Source organism: Pristiophorus japonicus, chromosome 12 (genome assembly GCF_044704955.1).
Source record: "Pristiophorus japonicus isolate sPriJap1 chromosome 12, sPriJap1.hap1, whole genome shotgun sequence".
NCBI classification, from domain to species: domain Eukaryota; kingdom Metazoa; phylum Chordata; class Chondrichthyes; family Pristiophoridae; genus Pristiophorus; species Pristiophorus japonicus.
The window spans coordinates 26,325,627-26,344,612 of record NC_091988.1 but is presented as its reverse complement, the minus strand read 5'-3'; the positions used below and the strand labels follow the sequence as shown (position 1 = coordinate 26,344,612).

At 47.0% G+C, this 18,986-nt stretch overlaps 1 protein-coding gene across 5 annotated transcripts in view; it reads right to left on the bottom strand.

Moving 5' to 3' along the window:
- Positions 1–18,986, bottom strand: part of LOC139276702 (bis(5'-adenosyl)-triphosphatase-like) — a 1,572,769-nt gene that overhangs the window by 1,530,395 nt on the left and 23,388 nt on the right. For 4 of the 5 annotated variants that reach the window (XM_070894677.1, XM_070894670.1, XM_070894668.1 and 1 more), the window contains exon 2: positions 7,863–7,966. The exons of the other annotated variant lie outside the window; for it this stretch is intronic. The gene's annotated coding sequence lies outside the window, so the exon portion shown is untranslated. The remainder of the gene's footprint in view (positions 1–7,862; positions 7,967–18,986) is intronic. 5 annotated transcript variants of the gene reach the window in all.

Here is an 18,986-nt window from a genome sequence, read left to right as displayed (position 1 = left end):
GATTTCAATCGCATGTATTCGGGGACGAGTTTCCTGAACAGGGGACTATTCCCGGGACAATGTTTGTCCAGGGACACAGTCCCTCATCCGGGGACTGTCCTTGGAAAACGGGCGTATGGTCACCCTTGTATACACCACACTTCAGGAAGGATGTCAAGGCCTTGGAGAGGGTCAGAGATGGTTTACTAGAATAATACCAGGAATGAGGGACTTCAGTTATGTGGAGAAATTGGAGAAGCTGAGATTGCTCTTATTCGAGCAGAGATGGTTAACGCGAGACCTAACAGGTATTCAAAATTAAAAAGGGTTTTGAGAGAGAAAGTAAGGAGAAATTGTTTCATCTGGCGTGGATCGGTAACCAGAGGTCACAAATTTTAAAATCATTGGAAAAAGAACGAGAGGGGAAATGAGGAGAAACAGTTTCACAGAGGATTGTTAAGATCTGGAATGCACTACCTGAAAGAATGGTGGAATCAGATCCCATCGGAACTTTCAAAAGGCAATTGGACAGGTATTTGAACAGGAGTAATTTGCAGGGTTATGGGGGGAAAGCTGGGGTGTGGGACTAAACTGGCCAGCTCTTCAAAGAGCCAACACAGGCAGGATGGACCAGAGGGCCCACTTCTGTGCTGTATAATTCTTTGCTATGACTGTTCTGCAACTTGCTTATTCCACCAGGCCAGGAACGTAAGTTCTGTGATTGCATCTTCATAGCGACAAAATCAGAGACAGTCAAGAAACATGAACTGCTACAATGAAACCTGCCAACAGTAACCACTTCAGATGACCTTTACGAAACGGGTGCATTTGTAGACAAGTTCCAGTCACAATAGATTCTTTACAATACAGGTTGAGCATCCCGAATCCAGCAACCTCGGGACCGAGGCCGAGCCGGTTTTCGTGTTTTTCTGGATTTTGGAGCGTCTTTCTGACATCACAAATCCGGAAACACCTGAGCCCAGGTTCGGGTATTTCCGGATTTCGGAACATCGGGGGGCGCGGTGATGTTTGCTGGGCGATGAGGTCGTTGAGGTTCGTGTTCACCGGGCGATGAGGTCGTTGGCCGGGGCCGCGCCGCCGGGGAAGAGTTCGGGTGGGGCCCGCCGCCGCGGAGGTGTTTGGGCGGGACCTGCCGAAGAGCTGGCCAGGCGGCTCCATCGCGAAGGAGGTTTTCGGGCTGGCCGGCCGGTGAGGAGGCCTCAAGGTAAGGGCAGTGGCGGCGTGGCGAGGCTCGAGGTAAGGGCAATGGTGGTGTGGTGAGGGGCAGTGAGGCGAGGCCGAGGTCGGGCAGCGGTGAGGTGAAGCCTGAGTCGGGCAGTGGCGAGGCGAGGTGAGGCCCAAGGTCTGGCAGCGGCGAGGCGAGCGGTGGTGAGGCGAGGCCCGAGGTTGGGCAGCGGCTTGGCGAGGGACGCCGAGGCCCGATGTCGGGCAGTGGCGGGACCTCGAGGTCGTCAGGGTCCGGATTCTGGAACCTTTTGCGGATTCCGGACAACCCTGCCACCAATCGATCCGGAGTCCGGATTCTGGAACATTCCAGAACTCCGGATTTTGGACGCTCAACCTATATTATTCTCAGAGAGATGTGCGGCGCCATTGCCTCCCAATTTAATTTGGAATTAGGCAATATATTGAGTGTCTTAAAACAAAAAAATGTTCAACTACATCTTGGAGTTCCATTCGAATAAAAATCACAATTCAACATTGCCTAAGTAAAGTTAATTATTGAACTTATCAGCAAACTGCTCAACCCTCAAAAGAACTTGGCTACCACAATCCATATCTTTTCCTTCGTGACACTATGATAATTTCCAACCTCATCTACTTCTCAGTGATTTCACTATAGTTTTCCGCCTCAGCCACTTCAACTCCCACAGTTCCACACAAGTTATAATTGGAAAACCACACTGTTAGAAAACATATTCAAGTGCTACAAACAGCTATCATAGCACCGCTGATCTTTGAAATCACATACTTTCTCAGAGATGACCCACTCACTGAAGTTGCTGAAGTGTTTGGGGCAGATTTTTAATGCACCAGTACATGGGTTCAACTGTAATTACTGAACAAGGACTTTTTGTGATGGTATCCATGAGTTTCTTATGAGCATTAGCAGACTAATACAATAAGGTCAAAAATATAGGCAGAGAAACATCACTCAACAGTTGAGCATTTATGGTATTTATTGCCGTTGATCTTACCTTAGATATAAAGTTAAAAGCGAACAAGCATTTTTATTTATTTAACTCACTCCAAAAGCACATAAGCCAAAGTTTAAAAAAGCTATATAAAGTCCATGATCATTTTATATTGCACCTTTCACAAACTCAAGACATTCCAAAGCACTTCACAGCCAATAAAGAACTTTTTTTTTAAAGTGTAAGTCATTACTGTAATGTAGGAAACACAGCAGCTTTTATAATGAACGAGTGACTGAAATGCAAGACACGTTGGAGGTTTAGTCAGATACAGAAAATGTAATCATAGCTAGATCAGTAAACCAAAACCAAAAAGTCCTTGGGGATGGTCCCCGGCAATTGGGAGGGGGGTGGGGGGGTAGGGCAGCAATCTCAGCAGGGGCGAGAGAGACGCCATTGGGGCTGGGGGAGGTCAACAATTGCGGAGGGGGAGGGGGGAAGAAAGAAGGAGGCGGGGGACGGGCGAAGGCTTCCTTGAGGGACCCTGGGGAGCACACCTGCTTCTCCTGGTCCACTAGGAGTGGTGGAAAAGGCACTTATCGTGTGGAGCCAGCAACTCACACCTCCCTTTCACTGCCAGGTTTCCCAACCCCGGGAAACCCACGCAGCAGCAGTTTATTTTAATTCAGGCTTCCAACTGCACTGTGGGAGCCCAATTTAAATATGTTGCCCATCTCTGCACTCAGATGCTTCAATATCCACGGCCAAAAAAAGCTCCTGGGGATGTTAATATCAAGGTCAAGGACTCCACAACGTCTTTGGTCACAAACATATGACTTCAGGAATAATATGCATTCCAAGTGCAATAAGGCAAGGTAAAACGTGATCAAACATTGATTCAACTGGGGTTTCAGAAAATATTCAGGAAGATCAAACGCCTGAGAATTTCGGAACAGGAGTAGGCCATTGAGCCCCTCGAGCCTGTTCTGCCATTCAATGATATTGTGGCTGATTCATAACCCAACTCCAGATACCCATTTGACCCCACATCCCTCAATATCTTTGATTAACAAAAATCTGTTCATCTCAGATTTAAAATTAACAATTGCCATTTACGGAAACTTCTATCACCCTTTGAGTTTCGAATTGTTTTCTAATTTCACTCCTAAAAGGTCTGGCTCTAATGTTCAGAGTATGTCCCTGAGTCCGAGACACCCCAACCAGTGGAAATAGTTTCTCTTTATCTATCCTATCAGTTCTACTTAATATCCTGAAAACTTTGATCAAATCACCAGGGAATACAACCCTAGTTTGTGTAATCTCTTCTTATAATTTAACCTTTAGAGTGCAGAAATAATTCCAGTAAATTTACGCTGCACTCCCTTTAAGGGCCCCAAGTTTCCACATGATTTGCTTCTGACTTTTAGGAGCAACTGGTGTAGAACGGAGTATCTTAGAAATTGGAATTCTTGTCATTTAGTTTGCTTCAGTTCTAGTCAGTTAGAACAGTTTCACTTTGGAACAGAATTTTTTTTTCAAAAGGGGGCGTGTCCGGCCACTTACGCCTGATTTCAAAGTTTCGTGAGTGAAAACTTACTCCAAACTAACTTAGAATGGAGTAAGTGAATATTTTTGTACACTTGAAAAAACCTTGTCTATACATTAAAAAATCAGGCGCAGGTTACAAATTAGGCGTAGGGAACGAGGGGGGGAGAGGGGAAGGGAAGTCATTAAATTCTACAATAAATCCTTAGTTATACTTATACAAATGTTATACAAATAAATCCAACCTGAATAAAAATTTATAAGCAAAGAAAAGATTAAATAAACCATGTTCCTACCTGTGTGAAAGTTCTTCAGGCAGGCCTTTCAGGAAGCGGTTTGCCGTCGGGACCAAAGGCTGAACGGGCCGGTGCCCGAGATTTCGGGCAGGGCCCGTCCCCAGCACCAGATTTACAGGTAGGTGGCGTTGGGTCGGGTCGGGAGGGTCGGTTCGGGTCGGCGGGGAGGGGGAGAGGGAGAGGGAGAGAGGTCAGGTCGGGGAGTGGGGGGGGGGGAAGGTCGGGGAGGTCAGGTCGGATCCAGTCCGGGGGCGGGGACGGGAGTAGAGTCGGGTGGGAGCAGGAGCGGCAGCGGCAGTCGGGTCGAGTCGGGTCCGGTCCGGGGGGGGGGGGGGGGGGAAGCAGGAGCGGCAGTCAGTTCGAGTCGGGTCGGGTCGGGTCCGGGGGTGGGGGGGGGAGGGGGGAGAGCAGGAGCGGCAGCGGCAGACAGGTCGAGTCGGGTCCGGTCCGGGGGGGGGGGGCGGCAGGAGCGACAGCGACAGTCGGTTCGAGTCCGGGGGGGGGGGGGGGGGGGAGCAGGAGCGGGAGCGGGAGTCGGGAGGAAGCAGGAGCTGGCCGTGGGAGCAGCCTTATGCACGCAGCCCCAGTGAGACCATTGGGCCAAGGCTAGGGGCTGCGTGCTTCGGGCCTCTCCCACACAGTTTCGGGTGCCTGGAGCTACTGCACTTGCGTGCCCACTGTAGCGCGCATGTGCAGAGGTCCCGGCACTGTTTTCAGCGCAGGGACCTGGCTCCGCCCCCCTACAGCTCCTGCTGCGCCACGCCGAGGGCCAAAGGACCTGCAGGGAGGTGGAGAATACGGAGGGTTTTTTTAGGCGCACTTTGTGGCGCGAAAAACGGGCGTCCAGGTCGGGACTGCGCCGTTCTAGGCGCAGCTCAAAACTTGGGCCCAAGGTGTGGAGTCTAACCAGGTTTTGTATAGCTGCAGCATAACTTCTAACTCTTTGCAGTTTTTTCTTTAAATTTTTTCAGCTATTTGTATTGTGGTGGCGTGGGCAATGTTTTGGGAATGTTTTTGTGGTTCTCCCCCCCCACCCGACCCCCGACGTCTGTCGGAGCGCTCGAGGGCCGGCTTTTAGTCCGGGAGTTTCACCTCCCTTAACGTTGCGCCCCAACGCTTGGCCCAGGTGCCCAAACTTACCTATTGAGGCGCAAACTATTTCCAGCCGCTAACTTTCCCGCCCCACCGCCATTATCGCCCCAAAAATAGAAAAGCCTAAAATCCAGCCCTTGGGATTCCTAAGCAATTCAACAAATTATGCTACCACTTTTTTACGATTTGGATGTAAAACAATCATCGACCGAGAGAAACAAAGGAATTTCAACAATAAAATGCAGATTATTAGGAGGTAGCCGTGTACCCACAGTGAATTTACCCAATGTCTGTGCACTCTAAGCATATGTTACGATTTTTAAATGGTTGTTCTACTTGAGTTCTACAATCCACTTTGATCTCAACTATTAATATTCATTAATACTGTGGTGCTAATTAGGTGAGATACTCTAAATATACACAGAAAGCTAAGATCATTCAGAACATTACAGATCTAGCTGGGAGCAATGGGAATTGTGTGATAGCATTTTAAAATACATTTTCAAAGTTCCGTAATTACAGAGTTTTCCCGTGTTGCCGTCTGCACATTTTTAAAAAAAGCTTCCACACAGAAAATAGAACTGTACATGTTCTCAGCAAGTATTCTAAGGCATAATAAGAACATAAGAAATAGGATCAGGAGTAGGCCATGCGGCCCCTCAAGCCTGCTCCGCCATTCAATACGATCATGTCTGATCCGATTATGGATTCAAGTCCACTTTCCTGCCCGCTCCCATAACTCCTTATCGTTTAAGAAACTGTCTATTTCTGTCTTAAATTTATTCAATGTCCCAGCTTCCACACCTCTCTAAGGCAGTGAATTCCACAGATTTACAACCCTCTGAGAGAAGAAATTTCTCCTCATCTCAGTTTTAAATGGGCGACCCCTTATTCTAAGATAATGCCCTCGAGTTCTCGTCTCCCCCATCAGTGGAAACATCCTCTCTGCATCCACCTTGTCAAGCCTCCTCATAATCTTATACTTTTCGATAAGATCACCTCTCATTCTTCTGAATTCCAATGAGTAGAGGCCCAACCTACTCAACCTTTCCTCATAAGTCAACCACCTCATCTCCGGAGTCAACCTAGTGAATCTTCTCTGAACTGCCTCCAAAGCAAGTATATCCTTTCGTAAATATGGAAACCAAAACTGCACGCAGTATTCCAGGTGTGGCCTCATCAATACCCTGTATAGCTGTAGCAAGACTTCCCTGCTTTTATACTTCATCCCTTTTGCAATAAAGGCCAAGATTCCATTGGTCTTCCTGATCACTTGCTGTACCTGCATACTATCCTTTTGAGTTTGTAAGAATAAAAGTGTTCAGTAGTAAAATTGATTCTGTGTATGTGTAAATGTTGAAAGTGTGGACTATACGAAAATACAGTTTTGAAAGATTCAAAATGGAAGCTCACAGACCTTCAGCTTGGTGTTTGTGTATTGTCATCATTGGAAAGCCATTAATTTAATCACAGGATGGCTGGGCCAGTCCAGCAGACACAAGAGTGATGAGAGACAATAAGGAACCGCCCTGGAACCAAGGTCCAATCCTGAGGCTTTCGGAGGAACAATGGACTTAAGAGATATAAATACCCAAGCACAGACTGCTCTTCCTCTCCATCGCTCCTGGGTACACGGCAGACCTCCTGCTGAAGACCAGCCAGCCAGAGGAAAGTGACGTATACTTTTTTATAAATCATTATTGTAACATTGTATCTGTTGTAACTAAGTAAGATCTGTAGGATAGCTGACGACTGCTGATAAATGTGCGTGTGTGCGTGTTTTAATAAGCTGTTCCGAATTGTTTTAAAAGAATCAGTCTCACTGTCAATTTAATGCCAGAGATTTAGAAATCTTACATGTTTCATGCACAAGTACTCCCAGGTCCCGCTGTACTGCAGCACTTTGCAATCTTTCTCTATTTAAATAATAACTTGCTCTGATTTTTTTCTGCTGAAGTGCATGACCTCACACTTTCCAACATTATATTCCAGCTGCCAAATTTTTGCCCACTCACTGAGCCTGTCTATATGTCCTTTTGCAGATTTTTTGTGTCCTCCTCACACGTTGCTTTTCCTCCCATCTTTGTATCGTCAGCAAACTTGGCTACCTTACACTCAGTCCCTTCTTCCAAGTTGTTAATACAGATTGTAAATAGTTGAGGTCCCAGCACTGATCCCTGCGGCACCCCACTAGTTAGTGGTTGCCAACCAGAGAATGAACATTTATCCCAACTCTCTGTTTTCTGTTATTAGCCAATCCTCTATCCATGCAAATATATTACCCCCATCCTGTGAACTTTTATCTTGTGCAGTAACCTTTTATGTGGCACCTTGTCAAATGCCGTCTGGAAGTCCAAATACACCACATCCATTGGTTCCCATAATATTGTTAGAAACTTTTAAACTGCTAAAATTCTTGATATTGCCACAAAGAACTAATTCACGAATAAATTTGTGACAGCATTACAGTGAAAACAATACCCATGATGAGAGCAGTTAGTGTGAACAGTGGGATTGATGTTTTTAACCTGGACCATGTAAATTGTAAATTTCAATAACCCGTATATAGTTATGAAACAAATAAAGCAATAGATGACAGGAAAAAAAGCAATATGTGATCAACATACAATAAAATCATGCTGACAATTTAAAAGTCAAGGTTATATACAGATGTTATGATATTTCTAAGTGGACTTGACTTTGATTGTTTTTCACACTTTCCCATTCGTTCCCCACTGCTGGCTTGTACGTAATTGTGAGTTTTTATTCAGCTTGTTACTTAGCTTAACTGTACCTTGTTTTCTTGATGGTAGTGATGTTCCAAACAGAACCTGATTTGTACTGACGTCCTCTGAATTTACTGTTTTTTGGGGCTCTATTTGCTCCTGGTTTTTGATACTAAAAATAAAAGTTGAAAAACACTTCTTTAAAAAAAAACTGGTGTTTAAATATCGGCAATAAAAGTTGACGTTAACAAGTCCTTAAATATTGCTCATATCCGATGAAAAAACTGCCAAACAAGCACGGTAGCACAAAGGCACATATATCAAGAAATTGAGACACAGTGTCTCTGTAATACTTGTACAAGTGAGTTATTTATGAAACATTGCAAATTTATAGTGGGAAAAGCATCCATTGTTATTCCACGGGTAGTGAAGCAAAATTTTTCATAAATTTTTTTGCACTTCAACAAAACTGTTCTCATAAGGAACAGAAGGGTGCATTGATGCGGTACTGGACTAGCAACCCAGAGGTCATCAGTTTAAAACACACCGTGGCAATTTGTGAAATTGAATTTAATAAATCTGGTAATTTGTGAACCATCAAAGCTGCCAGGTTATTGTAAAAATGCAACTGGTTCACAAATGTCCTTCGGGGAAAGAAACCTACCACCCCTGCTCGGTCTGCCCTACACATTATTCCAATTCAACAATATATAGTTGACTCTTAATGCCCTCTAATGCACAAGAACCCAATTAACCTTGAAAAGTTCTCCAAATTATTCCACTGGCTAGTCGAGCAACCGCCAGATAATTGTCAAAATCACATAGTCATATCTGTCAGCCAACATCCCAGACTCTTGCACCAGCATCCCTGGGTATAACCTGTCCACTGGCAGGTTAGATCCAATAGAGGTGGGGGCTCTATTAACATCCCCTTTCTCAACAGTGGCAGAACCAAGCATGTGAGCACAAAAAACAAGACCGGACTTTTGTTTACCATGACGGGTCATGTGCGGGCGGGCAGCGTGGCGCATCAAGACCCAGTTCCTCATTTCATGCCGCTTCTCAGAGCGACTTCCCCTTAATGGCACATATTAAGAAAGCCCTGCGCGTTACGTGGCCCCATTAAATGGTGTGGGTCTGATGACGTTATCGATGACTCATTTCCAAACAGGAATTTTAAAGAAGCCTTGGCCATACTGCATTTCAAGGTTCATCTCGGAATGTGCAGGCGCTGTATAAGAGCATTTGGGTTTTACGAAGCCTTGAAAACGTGACTGCACAGAGGCAGAGGGCAGCACCAAGGTTCTCCTATGACTCCCTCCATAAGTTTGTGGAGGGAGTGAGAGCATGCAGAGAGGTCCTCTTCCTTTCTGATTGGTGCAAGAGATATTCCCAGCAGACCAAACAAGCCTGGCCGGAGATAGCAGAGGAGGTGAATAGCAGGGGTGTTATGAGCAGGACCTTGGTGCAGTGCCGGAAGTGCTTCAATTAACTCATTAGATCAGGAAAGGTGAGTGCAAAGCCACACTCAACTTTATCCTGCTGTGCCTCTCAGCACATCCTAAGCACTCTGCCTTCCCAAGCCTACTCCAGTACATCATTACTCACACCAACTTACCTTGCACATCCACCATCCCTCCCTCTCTCTATCTACATTATCACATCCTCATCTAACTAACCACCCCTCACACTCACCTTCCTCCTGATGTAATCATACCAAATGACACCACACAAGGCCATTTGGCATTGCCACCCCATCTCCCTCACAGTCACCCTCTACAGATGTAACTATCCATTCCATTCCTTACACTAATTTCATCACTCTCACTCAAACCTCTCTGCTTTCCCTCCTTGCAGAAGATAGCCCATAATAAGAGGGAGATGTAGAGAACTGGAGGTGGCTCTCCATCATTGGCCACATTAACTCAGCAGAGGAGGTCACCCTGGAGGTTTCAGGAGTTGCAGAGCAGCTGGTGGTGGGAGACGGAGAGAGAGGGACCTCTCAGCAACCTGGTGACAGAATTATATTTCATACAGCCACATGACATACAGCAATCACTCATATGGGGAGTGAAGTCAGCAGCCAGTGAATATTCATCATGTGCATAATGGTATCATTACCCATTCTTGATATAAAATTTCTAAATCATAGAAACATAGAAAATAGATGCAGGAGTAGGCCATTCGGCCCTTCTAGCCTGCACCGCCATTCAATGAGTTCATGGCTGAACATGCAACTTCAGTACCCCATTCCTGCTTTCTCACCATACCCTTGATTCCCCTAGTAGTAAGGACTTCATCTAATTCCTTTTGAATATATTTAGTGAATTGGCCTCAACAACTTTCTGTGGTAGAGAATTCCACAGGTTCACCACTCTCTGGGTGAAGAAATTCCTCCTCATCTCGGTCCTAAATGGCTTCCCCCTTATCCTTAGACTGTGTCCCCTGGTTCTGGACTTCCCCAACATTGGGAACATTCTTCCTGCATCTAACCTGTCTAACCCCGTCAGAATTTTAAACGTTTCTATGAGGTCGCCTCTCATTCTTCTGAACTCCAGTGAATACAAGCCCAGTTGATCCAGTCTTTCTTGATAGGTCAGTCCCGCCATCCCTGGAATCAGTCTGGTGAACCTTCGCTGCACTCCCTCAATAGCAAGAATGTCCTTCCTCAGGTTAGGAGACCAAAACTGTACACAATACTCCAGGTGTGGCCTCACCAAGGCCCTGTACAATTGTAGCAACACCTCCCTGCCCTTGTACTCAAATCCCCTCGCTATGAAGGCCAACATGCCATTTGCTTTATTAACCGCCTGCTGTACCTGCATGCCAACCTTCAATGACTGATGTACCATGACACCCAGGTCTCTTTGCTCCTGCCCTTTTCCTAATCTGTCACCATTCAGATAATAGTCTGTCTCTCTGTTTTTACCACCAAAGTGGATAACCTCACATTTATCCACATTATACTTCATCTGCCATGCATTTGCCCACTCACCTAACCTATCCAAGTCGCTCTGCAGCCTCATAGCATCCTCCTCGCAGCTCACACTGCCACCCAACTTAGTGTCATCCGCAAATTTGGAGATACTACATTTAATCCCCTCGTCTAAATCATTAATGTACAGTGTAAACAGCTGGGGCTCCAGCACAGAACCTTGTGGTACCCCACTAGTCACTGCCTGCCATTCTGAAAAGTCCCCATTTACTCCTACTCTTTGCTTCCTGTCTGACAACCAGTTCTCAATCCATGTCAGCACACTACCCCCAATCCCATGTGCTTTAACTTTGCACATTAATCTCTTGTGTGGGACCTTGTCGAAAGCCTTCTGAAAGTCCAAATATACCACATCAACTGGTTCTCCCTTGTCCACTCTACTGGAAACATCCTCAAAAAATTCCAGAAGATTTGTCAAGCATGATTTCCCTTTCACAAATCCATGCTGACTTGGACCTATCATGTCACCTCTTTCCAAATGCACTGCGATGACATCCTTAATAATTGATTCCATCATTTTACCCACTACCGATGTCAGGCTGACCGGTCTGTAATTCCCTGTTTTCTCTCTCCCTCCTTTTTTAAAAAGTGGGGTTACATTGGCTACCCTCCACTCCATAGGAACTGATCCAGAGTCAATGGAATGTTGGAAAATGACTGTCAATGCATCCACTATTTCCAAGGCCACCTCCTTAAGTACTCTGGGATGCTGTCCATCAGGCCCTGGGGATTTATCGGTCTTCAATCCCATCAATTTCCCCAACACAATTTCCCGACTAATAAGGATTTCCCTCAGTTCCTCCTCCTTACTAGACCCTCCGACCCCTTTTATATCCGGAAGGTTGTTTGTGTCCTCCTCAGTGAATACCGAACCAAAGTACTTGTTCAATTGGTCTGCCATTTCTTTGTTCCCCGTTATGACTTCCCCTGATTCTGACTGCAGGGGACCTACGTTTGTCTTTACTAACCTTTTTCTCTTTACATATCTATAGAAACTTTTGCAATCCGTCTTAATGTTCCCTGCAAGCTTCTTCTCGTACTCCATTTTCCCTGCCCTAATCAAACCCTTTGTCCTCCTCTGCTGAGTTCTAAATTTCTCCCAGTCCCCGGGTTCTCTGCTATTTCTGGCCAATTTGTATGCCACTTCCTTGGCTTTAATGCTATCCCTGATTTCCCTTGATAGCCACGGTTGAGCCACCTTCCCTTTTTTATTTTTACGACAGACAGGAATGTACAATTGTTGTAGTTCATCCATGCGGTCTCTAAATGTCTGCCATTGCCCATCCACAGTCAACCCCTTCAGTATCATTCGCCAATCTATCCTAGCCAATTTATGCCTCATACCTTCAAAGTTACCCTTCTTTAAGTTCTGGACCATGGTCTCTGAATTAACTGTTTCATTCTCCATCCTAATGCAGAATTCCACCATATTATGGTCACTCTTCCCCAAGGGGCCTCGCACAACGAGATTGCTAATTAATCCTCTCTCATTACACAACACCCAGTCTAAGATGGCCTCCCCCCTAGTTGGTTCCTCGACATATTGGTCTAAAAAACCATCCCTTATGCACTCCAGGAAATCCTCCTCTACCGTATTGCTTCCAGTTTGGTTAACCCAATCTATGTGCATATTAAAGTCACCCATTATAACTGCTGCACCTTTATTGCACGCACCCCTAATTTCATGTTTGATGCCCTCCCCAACATCACTACTACTGTTTGGAGGTCTGTACACAACTCCCACTAACGTTTTTTGTCCTTTGGTATTCTGCAGCTCTACCCATATAGATTCCACATCATCCAAGCTAATGTCCTTCCGAACTATTGCCTTAATTTGCTCCTTAACCAGCAATGCTACCCCACCTCCTTTTCCTTTTATTCTATCTTTCCTGAATGTTGAATATCCCTGGATGTTGAGTTCCCAGCCCTGATCATCCTGGAGCCACGTCTCCGTAATCCCAATCACATCATATTTGTTAACATCTATTTGCACAGTTAATTCATCCACTTTATTGCGGATACTCCTTGCATTAAGACACAAAGCCTTCAGGCTTGTTCTTTTAACACCCTTTGTCCTTTTAGAATTTTGCTGTACAGTGGCCCTTTTTGTTCTTTGCCTTGGGTTTCTCTGCCCTCCACTTTTCCTCATCTCCTTTCTGTCTTTTGCTTTTGCCTCCTTTTTGTTTCCCTCTGTCTCCCTGCATTGGTTCCCATCCCCCTGCCATATCAGTTTAAATCCTCCCCAACAGCACTAGCAAACACTCCCCCTAGGACATTGGTTCCGGTCCTGCCCAGGTGCAGACCGTCCGGTTTGTACTGGTCCCACCTCCCCCAGAACCGGTTCCAATGCCCCAGGAATTTGAATCCCTCCCTGTTGCACCACTGCTCAAGCCACGTATTCATCTGCGCTATCCTGCGATTCCTACTCTGACTATCACGTGGCACTGGTAGCAATCCCGAGATTACTACTTTTGAGGTCCTACTTTTTAACTTAGCTCCTAGCTCCTTAAATTCGTTTCGTAGGACCTCATCCTTCTTTTTACCTATGTCGTTGGTACCAATGTGCACCACGACAACTGGCTGTTCTCCCTCCCTTTTTAGAATGTCCTGCACCCGCTCCGAGACATCCTTGACCCTTGCACCAGGGAGGCAACATACCATCCTGGAGTCTCGGTTGCGGCCGCAGAAACGCCTATCTATTCCCCTCACCATTGAATCCCCAATCACTATTGCTCTCCCACTCTTTTTCCTGCCCTCCTGTGCAGCAGAGCCAGCCACGGTGCCATGAACTTGGCTGCTGCTGCCCTCCCCTGATGAGTCATCCCCCTCAACAGTACCCAAAGCAGTGTATCTGTTTTGCAGGGGGATGACCACAGGGGACTCCTGCACTACCTTCCTTGCACTGCTCTTCCTGTTGGTCTTCCATTCCCTATCTGGCTGTGGACCCTTTCCCTGTGGTACGACCAACTCGCTACACGTGATACTCACGTCATTCTCAGCATCGTGGATGCTCCAGAGTGAATCCACCCTCAGCTCCAACTCCGCAACGCGGTCTGTCAGGAGCTGGAGGCGGATACACTTCCCGCACACGTAATCGTCAGGGACACCGGAAGTGTCCCTGAGTTCCCATATGGTACAGGAGGAGCATAACACCCGACCGAGCTCTCCTGCCATGACTTAACCCTTATATACACTTAAATTGGCAACAACAATGTTAAAAGTTACTGACTGATATAGAAGAGAAAAAAGAAAAACTACTCACCAATCACCAGCCAATCACTTAATTGGCTGTGACGTCACCTTTTGATTTCTTTCTACTTCTTTTTTGCCTTCTCCCTGTAGCTGCACAAGTACGCCTTTTATAGGCCTCTCCACGCACCTCCTCGACGCTGCTCCCGACTGCCGCCGATGCTGGGCCCCGGACTCCCTGCTGTGCCTTTTATAGGCCTCTCCACGCACCTCCTCGACGCTGCTCCCGACTGCCGCCGACGCTGGGCCCGGACTCTCTGCTGTGCCTTTTATAGGCCTCTCCACGCACCTCCTCGACGCTGCTCTCGACTGCCGCCGACGCTGGGCCCCGGACTCCCTGCTGTGCCTTTTATAGGCCTCTCCACGCACCTCCTCGACGCTGCTCCCGACTGCCGCTGACGCTGGGCCCCGGACTCCCTGCTGTGCCTTTTATAGGCCTCTCCACGCACCTCCTCGACGCTGCTCCCGACTGCCGCCGACTTTCTTTACTCTCCCTCAGGTCCATCAAGAGCACCACCGCCCCCCCCCACCCACGCCACTGTCCAGGAGGAAGAGGAAGACGACTCCTCAGAGGAGCCGCCAGCCTCATAAGTAGATATAAGTGCACGCAGCACATGCACAGATACGCACACCTCAGTGGGTCCCATGCGAGATACAGTAGTGTTGTCACCTGGTGTGTAACAAGTCACAAGTGAGCAAGAGGCGATGGTGGAGACAGGGACAGCAGTGGAGACTCCTCATCAGATGCAGCTCTGCTTAGCTAAGCTAAGGGGGGCTGGTCAAGGGAAAAACTATCCAGTGGTCGAGTCATAACTGGCACACAGGGTGATTGATGGTTGTGCTTATCAGAGGCCAATCAAGCATTCGCAATCTCATGACATAGAAATACCTGTACAACCATTCAGCCCAAACAGTCAGTGTCAGCATTTACCCTACACATAAGCAAAGTTTTAATTATGTTTACCTACCTTGTTTCTAGATCCTTTCAACCGCCTAACGAATCTAATCTTGAATATTGACACAAATTCTGCCTCAGCCAATAACTCTGGAAATGAATTCCACAGCCTCACAACTCTCTGAAGACATTTCTTCTACTTTCTGTTCTAAATCTCTTACACTTAATCCACAACTACTAGAACTAGTCTGCTTCTACCTACCCTGTCCCATTATTTTATAATGTTAAACACTTCTAGTATAGTGTCTGTAATCTGCGTTGTTCTAACCATAAAAAGACCCAATTTTCCCCAAGTCTTTTTTCATTCTATAGTGTGGAGCCCACTGTCACTGAACACAGTGTGCCAAGGTGAGGCCTTATTATGGTTTGACATAAGTTCATCATTACCTCTTGGCTTTTATATTCTATACTTATTCAGATAGCTGTTCTAATCATCGAACATAGTTATTCGGATGCACAGAAGATAGGTTCAGGTAAAAAAAAGTCCCTTCAGCCCATCTGATCTCATGCGCCCATTTTCCCATTATATCATCCAGCTGCTTCTTAAATGAAACTTTGAGTCTAGGATTTTACCGGGGCAGGGGCCACCAGCGCCTCGGGAAGGGCAAACAATTAGAATTTTCCCCCTATGATACTAACATGGCCAATAAACAAAACACATTTAAAAAGGTGACTAAAAGTATATATATTTTCTGTCATTTCCATTGTAAATTCATTTCATTTGAATTGCACAAGATATTCTTCTCAATAAATGGCAACAAATTTAAAAGACTCGAGGAAAATACTGTTACCATAATTATGATAAATCAGTAACACTTAAGCAAGCAGCTGCAAGGTGACTGCTTAATATCTAAAGCCTATTTTCAGCCATGATTAAGGTAGTGTTATTCTGCCTGGAAAAAGAGTTCTTGATACATCTGACAATATCAATGGGTACAAAACACTTGACCGTAATCATTCAACTTGTGGACGGACTATTTATTAACACTCTTACCAACTGGTTTAATATTTTACCTTTTCACTTGAGACCCGAACTCAGTCTCAAATGGTGATTCCGGCACGGACACGATGGGCCAAAATGGCCTCCTTCCGTGCTGTAAATTTCTATGATTCTATGATTAAAGACTTCTCTCCCTGACAACTAAAAAAGGACCCATATAAAATAAATTGGTTCGCAATGAATTGATTCAAAATACAAACTGCCTACCTTTCTGTCATGTATCCTACATGGCTACTGTTGGTACTATCACAAGGTGTGCCACCAGAGGGCACAGCACTGGGAGACTTATAGGTTACCAATACAGATGTGCCTGGCCTAGTATAAAAGGCAGGCCACCAGGTGTAATCCTCACTCTGGAGTTAGCAAATAAAGGACTACGGTCACTACAGTTCAAGTACAACACTTTGCCTCATGGAGTCATAATTAGAGCATCCCAGGACACAACAATTGGCGATGAGATTATGAACTTTCACACAAAAATGGCTACCCTTGGTACGTTGTAGCAGTTCGCCAATGGTAATGATTGGGACGCCTTTGTGGAGAGGCTCAACCATTTCTTCACAGCAAACGACCTGCTGATAAGAGCAGAGCTATCTTGCTAACCAGTTGTGGGCCCACCTTCTATGGCCTCGTCAGGGACTTGCTGGCACCAGCTGAGACAACAACCAAGATGTACAAGGAGCTCGTTACCCTGATCCATGAGCAATTTAAGCCCAAGGAGAGCATCCTCACAGCCAGACACCGGTTCTACACCCACCAACGGCCCGAAGGCCAGGAAATTGCGAAATATGCCGCAGATCTCAGGAGGCTGGCGGCATCGTACAAGTTCGGCAACCACCTCAACAAAGCGTTGCGGGACATTTTTGTCATTGGAATTGGCCTTCTTCATAAGCTACTGTCGGCGGATACCACAGTCACACTGCAGAAGGCCATCTCCGTGAGCCATTCATGACCTCGACCTGCAGCTCTAGGCAGATGACTCACCCTCAGGACTCAAACCCGGCAGGTAGTGCAGAGAGTGGTGCCGTTTAGAGGCTGGACTGTCGAACACGAACCCTCTCAGGGAAGAGAGAACAGGCCCCCGAATCTCTTAACTCAGAATCCGCCGAGGGGGGCTAATCGAGTAGCACCATGCTGGCGTTGTGGAGGGAATCACAGGGCTCACCAGTGCCGCTTTAAAGACTATGTTTGCAAAGGCTGCAGCACAAAGCGCCACCTCCAGCGAATGTGGAAGAGAAATATCACTCAGTGTATCGATGAAGAGTCTGCAGATGGCCATGAATCCAGCGCGGATTATGAAACAATAAGCAGAGAAGCAGCTCAGCCCCACGATGAGGTATATTGCATGTTCCCCGCTGAAGATGGATGGCGTTCCAATCTTCATGGAAGTGGACATGGGAGCGAACCAGTCAGTAATGAATCAAGAAGCCTTTGAGAGGCTATGGGACAATCAAATTGAACAACCCAAGTTGGTCCCGGTTCAGGCAAAGCTGCGCGTCTACACCGATGAAATTATCCCAGTCGTTGGTAGTGCGAATGTAAAGGTACTCCATAATGGCGCAGTGCACAAGTTACCACTGTGGATTGTTGCAGGTGAAGGACCAGAAGGTGGATGGCGAAGATCCATTGGAAGTGGGAAGACTTCAAACCCTCCAGCGATCGATGTCCTCCACGTTCGGAGACACAGCAAGCCCTCACTTGAGAGTGGACCCGGCCCGAGAGCAGACCAGCACAACACCTGAGGCACAGACCGCTCAGCACGACTGCGTGGAGATGATCCAGCTGAGACGACCTGAACGCACCTTCCAGGCTTGAGCGGCAGGACTCCGGAGGAAGAAAATCGGATCCAGAGATGACTTCCCAGTTTTGGTGCAGAACCCGGGGAGAAGAGGATCACCGCAGTCGACATCGTGGATGGAGGAAAGATGGCGCCCAAACCACGAGGTGATGCGCTGAAGAAAAAGATGGCCGTGGCCAGACCACGAGGTGCAGCGCTGATGGAGCAACACGTGGCACCAAACGGAGAAGAGGATTGGGGTAAAGATAGCAAGGCTCTCTTAAAGGAGGCCTGCAACCCACTACAATTAAAGGGACAGTTCCACACACTCAAGCAATGTAACAGCAACTGTAAGTTAGAGATATAATATGTAACTGACGATCAGAGCTGTGTACATGCAATAAGCAAGGAAAAGTCGTGTGATCATGTCAAATGTGTAAGTGATGATCTGAATTGTGTACATGCAACCAGCGAGGAAAAGTCACGCGATAGCGATCGGAACTAAAGTATCCATCATAAGTAATGAAAAGTTGTGCGATGTGGGATTTCAACTGCACGCAGCCAATGCAGTGGGCAGACAGCCATCGGGAGCACACAGGTCCAGCGAGCTACCCAATGCTGTAGCCTGCATCCCGGAGACCAGAGTTATGCACCACGGAGTGTGGCCACAAGCAGCCAACACACACAAGCTGCAGAGCAAGTGACCTCAGCAGGGCAATGGCACCAGTATCGATACCCTGCCCCGATCGGCTCCACCTCTCAGGCACCCGATGGCACCAACTGCCACGAGCCTGAAAGAGCAGACTGTGCTAAGGCACAGTCCCCAGACCCAATCGCCACCAAGGCCATACCCGTAAATAAAGGGTCACCCGCTACAGTCCCCCCAAAGGGGACCGGGACCAGCCAGGATCCCAAACCAACCAACGCCCTGGCTAGCGAGTCAACAGTTCCCTGTGCACTGCTAGACGACAGCTCCTCAGAGAGCAGCAGCGACCTAGGGTGCAAAAAAAGGACAGGGAGGTCACAGGCATCTGTGAACCTGCCCGACGCTAGGAACCACGGCACAGCCCCAAGAGCAGGCAACTTGAGCCAACTGGGCAACGTGCCGCCACCAGACTGCAGGGACACCATCCAGCAGTTCTGGAACTAGTTTGTCCTTACGCACCAGTCACCGCATCGATAATGTATCTCACCAGTCTAATGTACTTGTCCCACA